Source organism: Manis javanica, chromosome 10, assembly GCF_040802235.1.
Source record: "Manis javanica isolate MJ-LG chromosome 10, MJ_LKY, whole genome shotgun sequence".
NCBI lineage: Eukaryota > Metazoa > Chordata > Mammalia > Pholidota > Manidae > Manis > Manis javanica.
The window spans coordinates 87,846,912-87,862,656 of record NC_133165.1 but is presented as its reverse complement, the minus strand read 5'-3'; positions in this window follow the sequence as shown (position 1 = coordinate 87,862,656).

Sequence of the window (15,745 nt, the reverse complement as noted above, 5' to 3'; positions counted from 1 at the left end):
TTACTTGCATTCTTTACACCCTGAGGCTATTCTAATCATGCCTCTCTCTTGTTTAAAACCATGAAGGACTTCAACTTCCTCCTCAATAAAGACTAAAATCCTTAACAAGGCTTCCTTCCTGACCCTCTGGCATTTACACTTACTCTCCCTCACCCCCACAGCCTCTTCCCTTGGCTAAATTCTACTCACCTTCTAAGCAGCTTAAATGTGTTCTGCTTTGCTCAGGAAGGTCTCAGAGGCCTGGAGCCATGCCTTTGCTGTAAGCTCCCCTACTACCCTGTTCCTCCCCTTTCATACATGCCTCATTCGTTTCATCTTTCTGGTTCTTCCAGTTACCAGTTATATGGCCTTCCACAAGTCATGTATGCATTTGCTCACTTGTCTCTAAGTGGAAACCATAGTAATACCTATTTCACAGAGTTTGAGAGGAATAAATGAGATATGCATGTAAAACACTTAGCATAGTTCCTGGCATACAGTAAGTGCTCAATAAATACTCCTTATCTTCCCTACTAGAGGATAAACTTGCAGAGAACAAGAGATGGTACTCCTTCCATTTACTGCTATATCCTCCTGTTTTTGCAGCTCCAGTAAACAGCCATCTGAGGGAGCAGAGGTGAGTTCAATGGGATAGAGGTAGCATTCCAGGCCACCACCCAATCTCTGCCCCAAGGCACCACCACACCCCTCCCATACCACACAACCCCCTTCCTTGTTGCCTGAGACCAGTGAAAAGAAAGCATAGGAAAGAGTGTGTGTGTGTTTAAGTGTGGCCCTTAACCCTCTTTCTTCCCAAACTGTAGTTCTCCGGGTAGGGAGGCATCCTGGGCCAGCACTTGTAACGGGAAAAGCGGGAGAGCTCCTTCCCGAAAGGATGGGTTCAATTCCTGGCTCTCCCACTTAGAGTAGAGATCTTGGCCTGGTTATTTAATTTCCCGCGTCTGATGAGCCCCACTCGCCCAGTGGTTCTGAGGTCCCCGCGAGGTAATGGCTGTCAAAGGGCGTCTGTCTGCTGGAACGCACCCTTGGAGGGCCCGTGGGCCGCCCTCGCTGCCCCGGGGAGCGCAGTGCCCCGCCGCTACGCATCCGCCCGCGCGCCGCCCGCGCCCGGCGCCGCTAATGGATTTATGCTAATGACAGGACGCGGGTGACCGCCAGAGCGTGCTCGCGCTGCACCTGGTGCGCCGGGCCGCCTGCCCCGAAGTCGCGACCCAGGAACTGTCAGCGGCAGTCCCTGGGCGGGGGTGGGGGGACGACTCGGTCCCTCACTGAGGTCCCTCTGTCATCACCAGAGTCCGTCTTCATCCTCTCTTCCACTCTGTTTCTGCTCTGCTCACTCCCTGCCTCCATTTGAGAATTACTGTCCCCTCATTAAACCAAGATGTTTTGAGCATTTCTGCATTCCTAGCAGTGTGCTAAGCACGGAGGTGAGGTGGGGTACAAACAACACAGAGGGCGGAGGCTGAAATTGTGTTCCCGGACTTCAGGGAGAGCCAGACCCCTTCTGGCTGGGAATCAGGAGAGTCTACCTGGGGAAGAGGCCTGTGAGCTGAGCTTCGATGGGCGGATGGGATGCCAGCGCGGAGTGGAGTGGATAGTAAGAAGTCAAGAGTCAATCGCTGGGGCTGTTGTGCAAGGATCTTGATTCCCGGGGGGAGGAGTCAAACTGGAAGGAATTTTGAGCTCAGTGAGAGACCTTGAATACCAAGCCAAGTAAATTAAATTTCATTTTCAAAGCACTAGTGAGCTACTGAAGGTGCTTGAACAAATGACAGGCCTGTACTTCTTCCTAGTGCTCTAAGAGAAGCAGCAAAGCATAGTGGTTAAGAGCATGGGCTCTGGAGTTATACTGGCCCTGGCTCAAGGTCTAGGTCCTTCACCTATGATCTCTGTGATGGGCAGCTTGGCTTCTCTGTGCCTCCATTTCCCAATCTACTAAATGGGGATGATAATTCTAGTGTAAAGGGCTATTGGAAGGATTAAATGAGATAGTGCTTGAAAAACTCTTGGCACATGCCTAGCATGTTGTAAGTGCTCCATAAGTATTAGTATTTTGTCTCTGGTCTTCCTGTTTCTTCCCCCTCTTTCTTATGATGACTCTTCACCCTCACATCAAAGAAGCAAAAAGAAGAAGAAAATCTTCCCAAATCAACGTTTGTCCGCTTCATGCCTAGGACTCACCCTCTCACAATAAATAGTATTGAATAAAATCAGACTTTAGTAAGCAGAGAAAGACAAATACCAAATGATTTCACTCATATGTGGAGTATAAGAACAAAGAAAAACTGAAGGAACAGAACAGCAGCAGACTCACAGAACCCAAGAATGGACTAACAGTTACCAAAGGGAAAGGGACTAGGGAGGATGGGTGGGAAGGGAGGGATAAGGGCGGGGAAAAAGAAAGGGGGCATTACGATTAGCATGTATAATGTGGGGGGGGGCACAGGGAGGGCTGTGCAACACAGAGAAGACAAGTAGTGATTGTACAACATCTTACTACGTTGATGGACAGTTACTGTAATGGGGTTTGTTAGGGGGACTTGGTGAAGGGGGGACCCTAGTAAACATAATGTTCTTCATGTAACTGTAGATTAATGATAACAACAACAACAAAATCAGACTGTAGTAGAACCAAGTCGCCTTCAGAGACATGCCTGTGCCTTTCCCAGATGCCCAGGCTCCGAGGAGCCTTGCTTGGGGGTGGGGGGTGTAATTATTGAAGTATTGAACTCATCTCCACCAGATTCTACCTCTTAACTACAGACTACAGTTCATTCACCCCACCTCTTCCCGTCCCTGACAACACGCCTGACCCTCAGTAGGTTCCTGCTCTATGTCAGTGGTTCTCAAAAGTCAGTGGGCATCAGAACCCCTGAGGCCTCTTGTAAAGCCCATAGTGCTGGCCCACCATTTGCGTTTCTGATTCAGTAGTCTTCAGTGGGGCCTGAAAATTTGCATTTTGACACATTTTCAGGTGACGCTGATGCAGCTGATCTGGGGACCACACTTTGAGAACCACTGCTGTATAATAGCTGTTTAATGGCTACATCCAAGAAGGCGAAATAGCCTCAGCATTCCGTTTCAAGTCCAGCTGGTCATGAGAATCCAAAATACGGATCCAAGGCCAAGAATCATGAAGAGTGAGGTTCAGGGATTTTCTAAAAACCTCCCAGGTGATTCTGATGTGCAAATAGGTTTGGGACCCACAGTCGTCTACTGCCCCCTCGTTTCACCCAACACTTCTGAATTGCCCTCCTGACTGAGCCCACCTCAGCTCCAAGCAAGGACCATTGCCTATCTGCATGTTACTAAGAGGACATAGCTACTCCGTGTTCAAGGGAGACAGGCTGAGAAGAGGCTGAGGAAAGTAGCTAGCTCTTTAAAAAGATCAGAGATTTATAAATTATCACAAATACCACTTCTACTAACTGTTAGCCCTAAAAGTCAAGCCAAGAGCCCATTCTCAGGAGTCAAATACGGAGTCAAATCTGGGTCTCTCCCTCTCCATTCTGCTTCAGTTATCTCCAGTGTACAATGAGAATAATGGGACCTACTTCACAGGGTTGATTTGAGAATTAAAAAGGAGTGCACATTTCCCCTCCCCAATCACTTTGTTATTCATCCAAAACTTCCACACACATCTCATTAGATTTTCCCAACAGGGCTGTGGGGTAAAAAATGCATTGTTCACACAGAGAAGGAAATGTTCAACTGCTAGCTCCCTCCCATTTCACAGATGAGAAAGCTGAGTCTCAGACTTAAATGGCTTGCCTAGACTCTGTCCAGTTTGGGCAAATAGGGGAAAGGTCTGGAGGAGAGCTGGCTCCTCCTTTCCACTCATGCCTCTGTTCTTTTACTGTCTCCTTCCCTGAAGTTCCTTTTGCAGCTCCCTTAGGCATTTTTTTACCTGAATCTGAATGGTAAGAAGACAGGGTGGTGCTGTCTGTCTGCACTTCTTGGAGATGCTCCTGTTCTCCTGCCAACTCCTAACCCTCTCCCTGTAACTTCCTCCCTAGTTAGGCACCTGTAGAAATGATACCGACAGTTTTTGTGGCAAATATCTACCCTGAATTCAAATTCTGGTGCAACCCAGAATTTCACTAGCTAAACAGATCTCTTCCCCTTCTAGGCTTGTTTCCTCATCTGGGAGGTGAGGACTGGTCTAAATAGGTGGTGTCCAACTGTAGAGGCCGGGAAGTGCTCACAGGAGAGTCAGCCCCCACCTCCGTAAAAACTGTGAGTAACCCATCTGGGTGTAACTGATTGACTGTATGTGCAACTATGCGATTGTTGGGAGATGAATAAATACAAATGAGTTTTAATGATGTAATCAATAACTGTTATGTATCTTCTCAATCAATAGATACAAAAAAAAATACAACTACTCTTAAGGAAAACCTGGACTGGATCACTGACAGAAGAACCAAGCGGCACTCCAAGGGTGGAGATTTATTTTTTACACCAGCAGGCTCAGAGGAGAGTGATCTCCAAAGGTCTGAGCCCCGAGCACAGCAGGGCCATGCCTTTTATACATTTACTACAAAGCTAGGGGGGAGTCAGCCCCCAGGAACCGTTGCAGTGGGAGCCATTAGGTCACTATAGGTGTATTCAGGATGCTAGTTATATCTTAATCCATTTCTGTAAAGGTTACCTGGATACTATATTATAAACTTAAGGACTTTCACTACTATGATCAACAAGCTGTTCCATACCACTTAGTCCTGTTGGGAGGGGAATACATTGTTACATTGTTTCAGTCTCAAGCATCCAAGCACCTTGTGATTCCTCTACATTCCGGGAGCCTTTACAGAAACCCTGTTTCCTTGGCTTCCCACCACACCTGCCAAGACTCAGGCTTGATTTTGGCAAAAAAAATGAAGGACACAGGGCCTCCAGCCCCATCCTGCTGAGCACTGTACCCTCCCCCATGGCTGCCTCCCCCTGCTGAAGATGGGCCACCCGTTCCACCCTGGGCGTCCCTGGTCAGCAGTCACCTGCTGCTCCCTTCTCGTGGACCCTGGCTCTGAGCAGGGACTTTCTTCCCACAATCACGCCGCCCAACTAGCCCCATTCGCCCTTTGCCCGGACTCTGGGAATCCCCAGGCTGAGTCTCTCTAGGCCCTATTCCTCCCGCCCTCCTACACCCTTCCATGACTCCAGTACTCATCTAAGCGGGAAAGACCAGGAGGGGCAGCCAGAGGAGCAGAGGCATTCATATTGGGAGGCTTCTCTGGGCAGCAGAGTGGACAGCAAGCAGGACAGGCGGGCCATTCTGGAGAGGGTGGGCACACCCTGCCTCTCCCCATCTCAGCAGGACCATCTCCCAAGCTTCGAATTTTGGCTCCAGCTCCACGGATGCGCACACGCGCGTGCGCACACACACACACACACACACACACACACACACACAGAGAGGCCCGTCAGCTCTGCAGAAGTCTGTTTCCCTGGGGTGCCGGGTCTGCTTCTTCATTGCCCACAAAGCCCCTCCCATCTGCTTTCACAGGGGAACCCTCAGTCATGGCTGCCCCAGAGACCTCCAAATTTTCAAGTGTTGTTCAGCCTTCTAGAGACAAGGCCATCTGAAATCTGGGATCGCTGCAGCCGCACCCAACCCAGCCCCTGCTCCTCCCTCCGCCCTCAGTGTGCCCCTCCCACCTCTGAGATGCCTTCTGGGTTGGGAGGGAGGTCAGAGTGAAACCCATCCTGGCAAAATGAAGGAAGATTAAAGCAATACATTTGCTGTCAATGGCAATAAGGCTGCCTGAACAGGGTAGGAGGAATATTTGATTTTGGGCTCTCCAGGGGTCTTGATGGAGGAACACTGGCAGCCTGCAGCCCGAGGCCTGACAGTGGGGAGGGCTGGTCCCAGTGCTCGCCAAATGGGGAACCTGGTGTCCCAGCCCTCTCATCTCCAGATGGACCACATCCTCTGCAGTCAGCCGCAGAGTTCCAGCGCCCTCGTCTCTCCCTTCCCATCATTTTTCCCTTTCCACTGCCAAACTTGTTTCCCTTATGCAGTTTTTCTACCCTGTGCAGCGTGATGGAGCAGAAAGAACACTGCTCTAGGGGGTTGCAATGTAGACCGGGTTCTAACCCCCTTACTGCACCCAAGCAGGGACTTCGTGCAAGTCACTGAGTGTCTCTGAGCCATGGGGCGGTGCAGAGTTGTGAGGGCAACATGGCATTGCTCCATATGAGCTCTGTGAGCTAAGGTCAGCTGAGCCATTCACCGCTTCAGTGGTCTTGGGCAACATCACTTAACCTCTCTGAGCTCCCATTTATTCATCTATAAAGTGGAGGTGAATCAAATCATAAGGACTGTCTATGTCCTAGGGCGGTGGTAAACATCAGCAAAGCTGTGGATATGAAAGCTGTAAACAACTGTGAGGACAGCATTGTCTTGTTACATGGGTGGGATTTGGGGTGTGTCCCTGGCTGAAGGATGGGCCTGAGCTTCATCCAGAAGCTCCAGAGGGTTTCCTCTGGCCTTAGGGTCCTCCCTCTGGACCCCAGCCTCCCCAGTGGGTGGAGGATATAGCCTCTGGGAAAGGCAGATGAGGTGATGTCTTGGTCAAACAGGTCTCAACCAAGGAGTCAACCAATGGTGAAAGACATTGTTGGGTGGGGGGTTGGGGTGTGGAGGGGTGTTTAAGAAGCAGCTGGCCAATAGAGTCTCTTTATCCTCCTACCTCCTCCTACCCTCATGTCCACATAGGAACAGTGTCTCTGTGCATTGTGGCAGGTCTGCTTGGATGCGAGTTAGACACTTCTGCCTAGCCTCAGGTGAATGGACGAGGTGCTATGCAGGAGAGGGTGCAGTGAACTCAGGTGATGGAATTAGCATTTATTTCCAGGCTGCCTGGAAACACATGCAGTGTTCTTCTTATGACCTCTGGTCTATACACAGCCTGAGAGATAGGTATAATTGACACAGAGGTTGAATGACTTGCTTATTACAATAAGCTGGAAGGAGCTGTGACTCAGGTCAGCCGGATCCATCAGTCCACACTGCCTCCCACTGGAGCAGAAGGCTCAGAGCTTCAGTGCAGGCCTGGCTCCATGTGGCTGAGCAAGGAAACTGGGCCTATCTTTAAGAGGATGGCACTACTTAACCAACTTAGCAAAGAGAGTGCTTTGGGAAGAGTAGGGCACCACGCAAATGCGGTATACCTCCATGTGCTTCCTTCCTGGTTCCAACTGCAGTTCCCACCACTCCCCAGTGTGATCCTCCCCTGTGGCCCAATCTCCTCACTTCATTTTCCATCTGACGCAGCAAGCTGATTCATGTCTTCTCCTCTCTCTCTCCCTATCCAGATCTGACCCATCCTTTAAGGCCTAGATTAGGGGCCCCCACCTCCATGAAGCCTGAAGGATGGGCCTGAGCTTCGTCCAGAAGCTCCAGACAGTGGCAATAAGCATAGGCTTCTTTGACTTACTGTTCACTTTTTATGAATGTGTCCTGATTTCCCAGGAGGCCCCAGCTGTCTGAGGTCACAGCTATTATCTCCTATCACTTTGTAATCTTGGGGATTGCAGACAGTCTGGTACATATTGGGTGTTAGAAAGACTTTTGCAGGTGGAGATGATGGTTGTGGTGATGGTGCTCATGATGGGACCCATTTTTTAGTTTAAAGTGGAGGTGGGGATGGTGGTGACAGTGGTGATGGTTATGATGGCAGTGATGATGGTGAATTTGAGCGCATGGTGCTGTTGATAGCGATGGTGGTGATACTGACGATGTGAGTTTGAAGATCATGGTGAAGGGAGCTGTATCAATTACCTATTGCTGTACAATGAATTACTCCTAAAACTTAAAGGCTTAAAACAACATACATTTATTATTACATGCTTTCTATGGGTCAGAATTCTGACTATGACTTAGCTGGGTGCTTCTGGCTCAAAGTCTCACAAGACTGCCACCAAGGTGTCTCATCTGTAGTCTCCACTGGGGGAAGATCTGCTGCCAAGCTCACTCACATGATCGTTGGCAGGATCCAGTTCCTCTTGGGCTCTTGGACCTGGATGGATATTGGCCTAAGGCCTCCCTCAGTTCCTTGCCACGTGGGTCTCTCCTTAGGGTAGCTAACGACATGACAGCTGGCTTTCCTCAGTGCTGGTGAGAAGGTGCCCAGGATGGAAGCCATAGTCTTTCTGTAGCTTAATCATGAAGTAACATCCCGTCACCTCTGCTGATTCTACTCACCAGAAGTGAGTCATTAAATACAGTACACACTTGGGATAGAATTACCCAATGGCATGAATCTAGGAGGCGAGGCAGGGTCACTGAGTCACCTTAGAGGCTGCCTATGACGATGGTGGTGGTGGTGATGATGAAGGGAAGGTGGAGAGTGCTGGTGGATTAGGGATGCTAGGTTATCTGGGAGGGAAAGTGTCAGTGTCCATATTAGAGTTGTAAAGTGGTTCCCCTAAACTAGATCTGGGCAGAGGAATCCAGCTGACTAGAGCCAGATATACAAGACCCACCCTCCTCCACTACACTCCAGCCCTCCTGAGGCCCAGGTCCACATCCATTCCCCCAGAGTCCTCCCTCCCCATCATTTCTTTGTCAGTCACCCCACCCTAGGCTGGTACTCTCCTTTAGGCAATTAATGAGCTAAGTAATTGCCAAATGGAGAGCAATTACCACCAGCAATCAAAGGGAGGAAGAGAACAGAGTGGTCAGAAGCCCAGGGGTGACAGAGAGGCTGCCAATTTGGGGGCTGGGTGGTGGTCCTTGCAAGTTGTATAAAGCCATCATCCACCCTGTCCTATGCCCAGTCCTCATGTCCTTGGTCTCCAGCTCCACCCACAGGACACAGCCCACCACCACCACTGCTTTATCTTCCTCCTCTCAATTTTTCGCATAGGCTTTAGGCCAGAGCTTCACTGAGCCCAGGGGATTCCATCCTCTTGGGTCCCCCTGCCTCCATCTCCTGCCTCTAATCTCTCCCCACTTCTGACTACTTGCTATTTCTTAAAATCCCCCCAGTATTACCCCTGTTCTCTGATAAACACAGAAGGGGGCTCATCTTTTCCAAAGAGGGCCTCATACCTTCAAGGACCACTACCAATCCTAATCCTACCGCAATACCAAAGCCTATTGGTGATATTGGGTGTCATGAGCCAAGTCCTCGTACAGGTTGAGTGACAGGGGTAAAATATATTAGATTGGGAGTCAGGAGACCAGGATTCTAATCCCAGATTTGTCACTCACTAATCAAGCTACTTTTGCTCTCTGGCCTCAGTGTCCTCAACTGTTTAATGGTGGTAGTTGAAAGTGGAGAGTGGCTTAGATGACCTCAAAAGACCCTGCTAGGCCTAAACTCCTCTGATTCTGATTCCCTTGAGAAAGCTGGAGGTTGAGTGGAGAGTTATAGCTCCTGGGAGGCTTTATCCAATGTGAATTAGAAGTCACATGGCTGAGAGAATAGTTTCAGTTTGCAAAGGATAGTCAAATCTGGTCACAATGGGGAGCCTTTATTCTGTGCATTGTAGGAACCCAGGGCCTCCCCAGCCTTCCTTTCCTGCACCTCCACCCCCAGGTGGTCACCATCTACCAATTCTGTCTCTGAGATATCATTAACTTCTTGTTTCCTTTCTCCCTCCCAACACACCCATCCTGTCCCACCCTAGTTCAGACCTTGGCCTCTTCTTTCCTGCACCTTCATAAAACACACCCTAACTGGCCTCATGCCTCCCACCCCCTTGGTCTACCTGAGGCCTCTCCCTTTGGGTTTTTCCCTCTGACCAGTCCTTCTTAGTCCCCTTTGTCTTTCAGCCTCCTTTCCTGCCTCCTCTCCTTGTGTTTACCCCTTAGATGTGGGCGAACAGCTATGTCTTTGTCCTTGGCCATCTCATAATGGCAACATAATAACAAAAGCAAAAATTACTAGGATTTAGTGGTGCTTAGACAGTACAGAGGGCCTTTACATGTTTTCCTTAGATTCCATAAGGCAAACTATTCTCTCCCATTTAATAGAAGTCAATTTTGCATTCATGGAGTCTCTGAAAACTGTCCTTTCCTTTTTATTTCCATCGCCACTGCCCTATTTCAAGCCCTTAATGCCTCGTCTTAGACCTTGCTTCAGTGCCCTAGCTGACATAGTGCAGGTCTTAGCTGCCGGTGAGAAGGGAAGGATGTAGTTACAGTTAACCAACTGACCAAGGGCTTTAGGTTTAACTGAACCAGACCAGACCCCACTCAGAACACAGTGGGCTGGACTGTAAAGATAAGGCACTCAGAACCAAAATCATTTTAGGGAAAAGATTAGGGTCACACATAAAAATTCAGAATATGTGATTGTCCAAGCACAAAGAGGAGAGTTCCTGATGAAATAGGCAAAGGGCTACACAATGCAGTCCAGGAGAATCTCCCTGGAAGCCCCATCCACCAGGACCTTTGTGCCTGGTCCCTAATTATCTCCACTCAAGCCAATCTACAGCCTCTGTCTGCTGCTGCAGGTACACCCTGACTCTAGTTTAAGTCAGGAAAATCCTGCCCCAGGAAGAAAAAAGAATAAGGATAAGGAAAATAATATTAGAAATACTGAAAAAATAAATTTAAATTCATGATATTGTTTGTATAATAGGCCTTTTGTGCAATCATTGTAATATTGTTTTGTCTGCTTTTAAAGATGTGTATGGCTTTGAAGAAAACCTGATTTATGAAGAGTTTAATTGATTTCATTTGCAATCAATGTTTAGGCATTTGAGGAAATATAATTTGCTGAAGTCATAACTTTTTGATTTATTGGTTCTATAAGTGGTATGAGAATATTTAAGGGAGTGTTAATAATTGAATAAAGATTAATGAATTGGATACAAAGTAGAAAAGAAGTGAGTACTCCTTTCCATGCCCCAAAGTGCCTGACACATTGAAGAATTTATCACCCTAAACTTCCCATCTGTGATTTCTGCTGCCGTCAATTAACTCCCATTCTGTTGCCAATACCTCTGTGATTCCATTTCCTCATCTATAAAATGGGGTGGTATTACTGAACTACAAAAGGGTGGTTGTGAGGATTTCAGGAGAGAATTCCTTTCATGTTCTTCCCAGCACACAAATGCTTGATAATGTTGGCCATCTTTATCTTCCTCCAGTACCACTTTGAACATGCCACCTCCTGCTCAAAACCCTTCAATTGCTTGCTTCCCAATGACCCCAGACAAATGCAAGCTCCCCCCACAGTGTCAGGAACCTTCCTGTCCTGTCTCTGCCTGCTCCCGGCAGTGGCCCTCACTCCCCCGCCACCCCTCAGTCGAAGTCACTATCACATCGCCTCATCGTGGTCCTCTATCATTTCTTCCGTACTGTTCCTCCTCTTGAAATGCCCTGTCTCCCATGCCACGAGGGCCTATTTAAGCCCCTACCCATCCTCCAAAACCCATCTCAAGTGCTGTATAGTCCACACTTTCTGGGTCATCAACTTGTCCCTCCTTGGAGCACTTTATTAGCAGCCCTTTCCTGGCAAGCATCCCATTCTGTCATGTATCAGAGGCAATTACTTATGTATCTGGTCATCCCAGTTGGGCCATAAGCTCCTTGAAGGCAATACTCACTTCTAATAGATTTTGGAGAACGCATGGCTGCCCTGCCCAGGTCCTGGTGCATAATTAGTGCTCAGCTAACAGGTGGTAGATTTTTCTGTCTCTGGATATCTGTGTTATCTAAGCAGAAGCAGCAGGTACCAGAACACCTCAGACCAGCATCTCCACCCTCATGGTCTAGGCAGACCATAGTGGCACAGGAAACTGAGGGAGCCAGCAGCCTCCATGTGCCAGGGCCTGTGGGACAGACGGACAGACGGCAGAGCCAGATCCCAGGAGCATGTGGAGCTGTGTCTGCTCAACTCATCCGCATACCCCCAGACACTCAGCCCCTCAGTCAGTCGTTTGTTTTCTCAGATGCTTCTGTGCCAAGCCCTGTGTGAGGCGGAGCAGACACTGCTGGTGCCACTTCCTTGAGAGGCGCATCCATGTGCCCGGAGCTCCTGTGTGTACACATACATGTGCCCACATGTGTCCCACACAGCTGAAGTCCCCTCTCTGACAAGCCAAGCCGTCTGTGAGCCCAGGCTGAAAGGGCTGCCTTTTACCCTGTTTCCAAACAACTCCCCTTTCTGGGCCAGCACCACTGCTTCTCCCGCCTGTTTGCCCCTCACCGCCTCCTCCCTCTGTTGGGGCTGCCGCTGATGATGCAATTTGGCTTGCAACACCCTCTTCCTCCCCTTCCTGCAGGCCTGGGAGAGGATTAAGCCGCTGGAGTCTGAAATCGGAAAGATCCCAGCTTCTGCTCCCCAGCACCTCCCCACGCCTCCTCCCCCTCCCCGCCCATGCAAAACCAGAAAATTAATCTCCCCTTCTGCCTGTGATATGGCGGGCTGCGTTACAAGCTGGGAGTCGAGATAAAACGGGGAGCCGCGGGACAGCGGCCCAGCGCAGGGGCCTCGGGTGGGGCCGGCCTGGGAGATAAGGGCCTCCCAGCTCCATGAATTATTCACCCGCACTGCCTCCTCCAGCTCAGAGGCCGCCCTGGGCGCTGAGATTGCGCCTTCCTAAGGGGCCTGGGTAAAGTGGGAGGAGGGTCCCTGGGGAAGGCTGGGGCTATGGAGGGGTCCTCCTATGGGAGGGAGAGGGGAGGATGTGCTTAGCTGGGGGACAGCTCGAAGACACAAACACCCTGCAGGACCACCTGATGCAGAGGAAGGAAGGTGTCCCCAGTCCTACGGGACCCCCAGACCCCACCATGGCCCCCAGGGATGCTCCTCATGTCTGCAACTCACTAAACACTATTGAAAGGCTGCAGTTGCCAGGCTCAGGCCAGGTCCTGGCCTCTGGAGAGCTGGAGATGAAATCCCTGCCCTTGAGGTGCCCAGATTCCAGTGCACCTGCTGAGCATGTGTGGAGCACCGCCCACTCCCCCAGGGTCTGCCTTGCCCACAACCCTGCTGCCCAACCCACCTTGGGGAGCGGGTAGGACGGGAAGACAGAGGACAGACCTGCTTCCAGGACAGCCAGAGTCCACAAAACAGAGACCAGGACAGCTAGTGCAGGAGAGAATTGAGGGCAGTGGTAAGGGATTAACCAGGGAAGTTTCTCCGAAGAGGAAAAGCCCCAGGCACTCTGGGGGTCTTTTGTTTCTCTTTCCTTCACTGTTCTTTTCAAAGACTCAGAATTTTAAAGCAGAGAGGGACCTTAGCAGTCTCTTCCCTATCTCAGAGTCTCTATTTCTACGTCTCCTCACCCTTTCTCTCTCATCTCAATCCCTCTCCTCCTCCTTCCTCCCCTGCACTTGCCCTTTTAATCTCTGCCTTGTGCCAATTTCTCCACCTCTCATTTGCTCTCTGCCTTTCTGTGTCTCTCAATCCCTGTTTTCTCTTTAATCAGCCCTTCCTTCTGAAGGCATGACTCCCCAAATGACATGATCACATACAAATTGGGACATGTGATGGAAGAAAGGTGGTCATCTGCTGGTTCCCCAGGGAGGAAGGGAGGAAAGGGGTCCAGCATGTTTCTGGATGTGCAGATGAACTCCCAAGACCCCCAGTAAAATATCAGTGTGGGAAGAGAGCCCCCACCAGAGACCCACTGGCACAGGAAAGAGACTGAGATACGCAGAGCGCAGGAGTGAAAGGTGCTAGCAGAGGGTGAGGACCAACAGAGATCCCATCAGGATTGCATTGGAGGGGACTCAGCCTGGCAGGCAACCTTGGACCTGCTGGCTTCTGTAGCAGGTATGGACCCCACACTCATGAACTGGTAAACAAGGCACTTTTTTTGAGATCCATATTCAAGTTGGAGAGGGAGGACCAAGGAGGGAAGAGAGAGAAGGGGTGGAGAGTGAAGAGGGGCCAGCAATGAAAGTAAGACGGGGGCAGGAGGAAATGGTGAGCCCCTGAAAGATGGAGAAGGCAGTGACTTGGGTGGGAAAGAGGGGAAAAGCCAAGTGGGGGTGGAGAGAGATTAGAGAGAGGAATGGGGAAGAAATGGGGAGCACAGTGAGGTGGGGGAAAGGCAAGGGCAGCAGGGAAATGAGGGAGGAGGGTAAGAGGAGCACCTGTACCAGAAAGAGAAAACAGGTGGAGAAGATGAGGATCACGGGGACCAGGTGGAACACAGAAGGGTGGAGGGAGGGGTGTGTTGATGCGCCCCTCAGCCTCTCTGTCTGCAGCCCCTTTCCGCCCGCCCACTAATTAACTCCTTAATTGTCTCTGCATTTGCTGAGCTAGCAAATGAAGTGGATGCAGACAGATGGGGGCGAGTGTGATTTCACGCATGGGAGAGCGGAGAAGAGCTGCCTGAGAGTCCCAGGGGGCCTTGCCTCCCTTTGCCGCCCCCCCACAGTTCCTGAGAGATTGAAGGGTGCTTGCACACCCGGAGCAGAGGGGACCATCTGCAGGGGAAGTGTCCATGGGGAATTTACCCCATCAGACTGTCAGGGATGAAAATAATACTTGCCACTATTGAAGGAACACTTACTGTTTATCGGGCACACATTGTTTCTTCACTGTGGGTGTTAGCCTGATTTTATGGTTTGTGGAGAAAGTGAGGCTCAGGCAGGTTAAGTAATTTGCCCAAGATCACACAGCATTGATGTGACAGAGGTAGGGTTTGAATCCAGGCCAGCATGTTGCCAAAGTCCTGGGTGGGTCCTGGCCACATGCCTTGTGCTGGTGCCTCATCCTCCATTTCACTCCTGGCCTTTACACTAGAAACAACTGTCAACGTGTTCTTCTCCTTTGACTGGGAGATTTCGAAGGCAGGGACTATGCCAGGCCTTGCCCTCTTGCCAGGGCCAATTCTGAGGTTTGACACAGGAAAAGCCTCAGTGGAGGTTTGCTGAAATTTATAGGACAGGGATGGGAGTGCCTGTGCAGGGATCTATCTCACCTCAAATGAAGAGGAAACAATAGCATGAGGAACTTAGGTTGTGCACAAAAAAGGACTTCCAAGGCTGGGGCCAGTCATGCAAGGAATAATACTGAAGACCTGATTCAGACCCATGCATTCTGAAGACCAAGATTTCTCAAGACTGGATGCTGTATTTTAGAGGTCTTGAATAGTTGGGAAACCCGGGCCCCACCCCCCAGATATTCTGATTCAATTGGTCTAAGGTGGGGGTCACAGCATCAACATTCTGAAAAACTCCCCAGGTGATTCAAACGTGCATCCTAGGTTGAGAACCACTGAGATTCTTCTCTGACCTGGCTGCACTGGTGGTTTTACCACTGGATCCAAACACTAATGCTAATAACAACTTATTAAGGATATTCTAAGTACAAACTAATGTGCTAAGCACTTTCTATGCATTAGCCCACGTAATCCTCAGAAATTCCTGTGATACAAATATTATCCCCATCTTACAGATGAGGAAACAGCTCAGAGAAGTCTAGAGACCTGCCCATGCTAAGGAATAGCAGGACCAGCTCTGGAAGCTGAGATTGCCTGATTCACATCTCCTATCTTCCCCCAGACTCCTCCTGAGGCTCCTCATTGGCCTCAATCAGTCCCTGCCTGCCTCCACCTCACCTCATCACCACCTTCCTTCCACCCCCGCTGCTGCCTCAGTAATATCCCGGGTGACTGAAGCAATTTGCAGCCATTTGAAGAAGCTCCATGTGTCACTCAGTCTGCGAGGGTGGGGAGTTAGGGGCATTACCGATGCTCCGAAATGGCCCTCTTCTCTGCCTGAGGACACTTGGAATTCAAGAATCAGACTCTGCCCAGTGCTTCCTCTGGTTCTTTT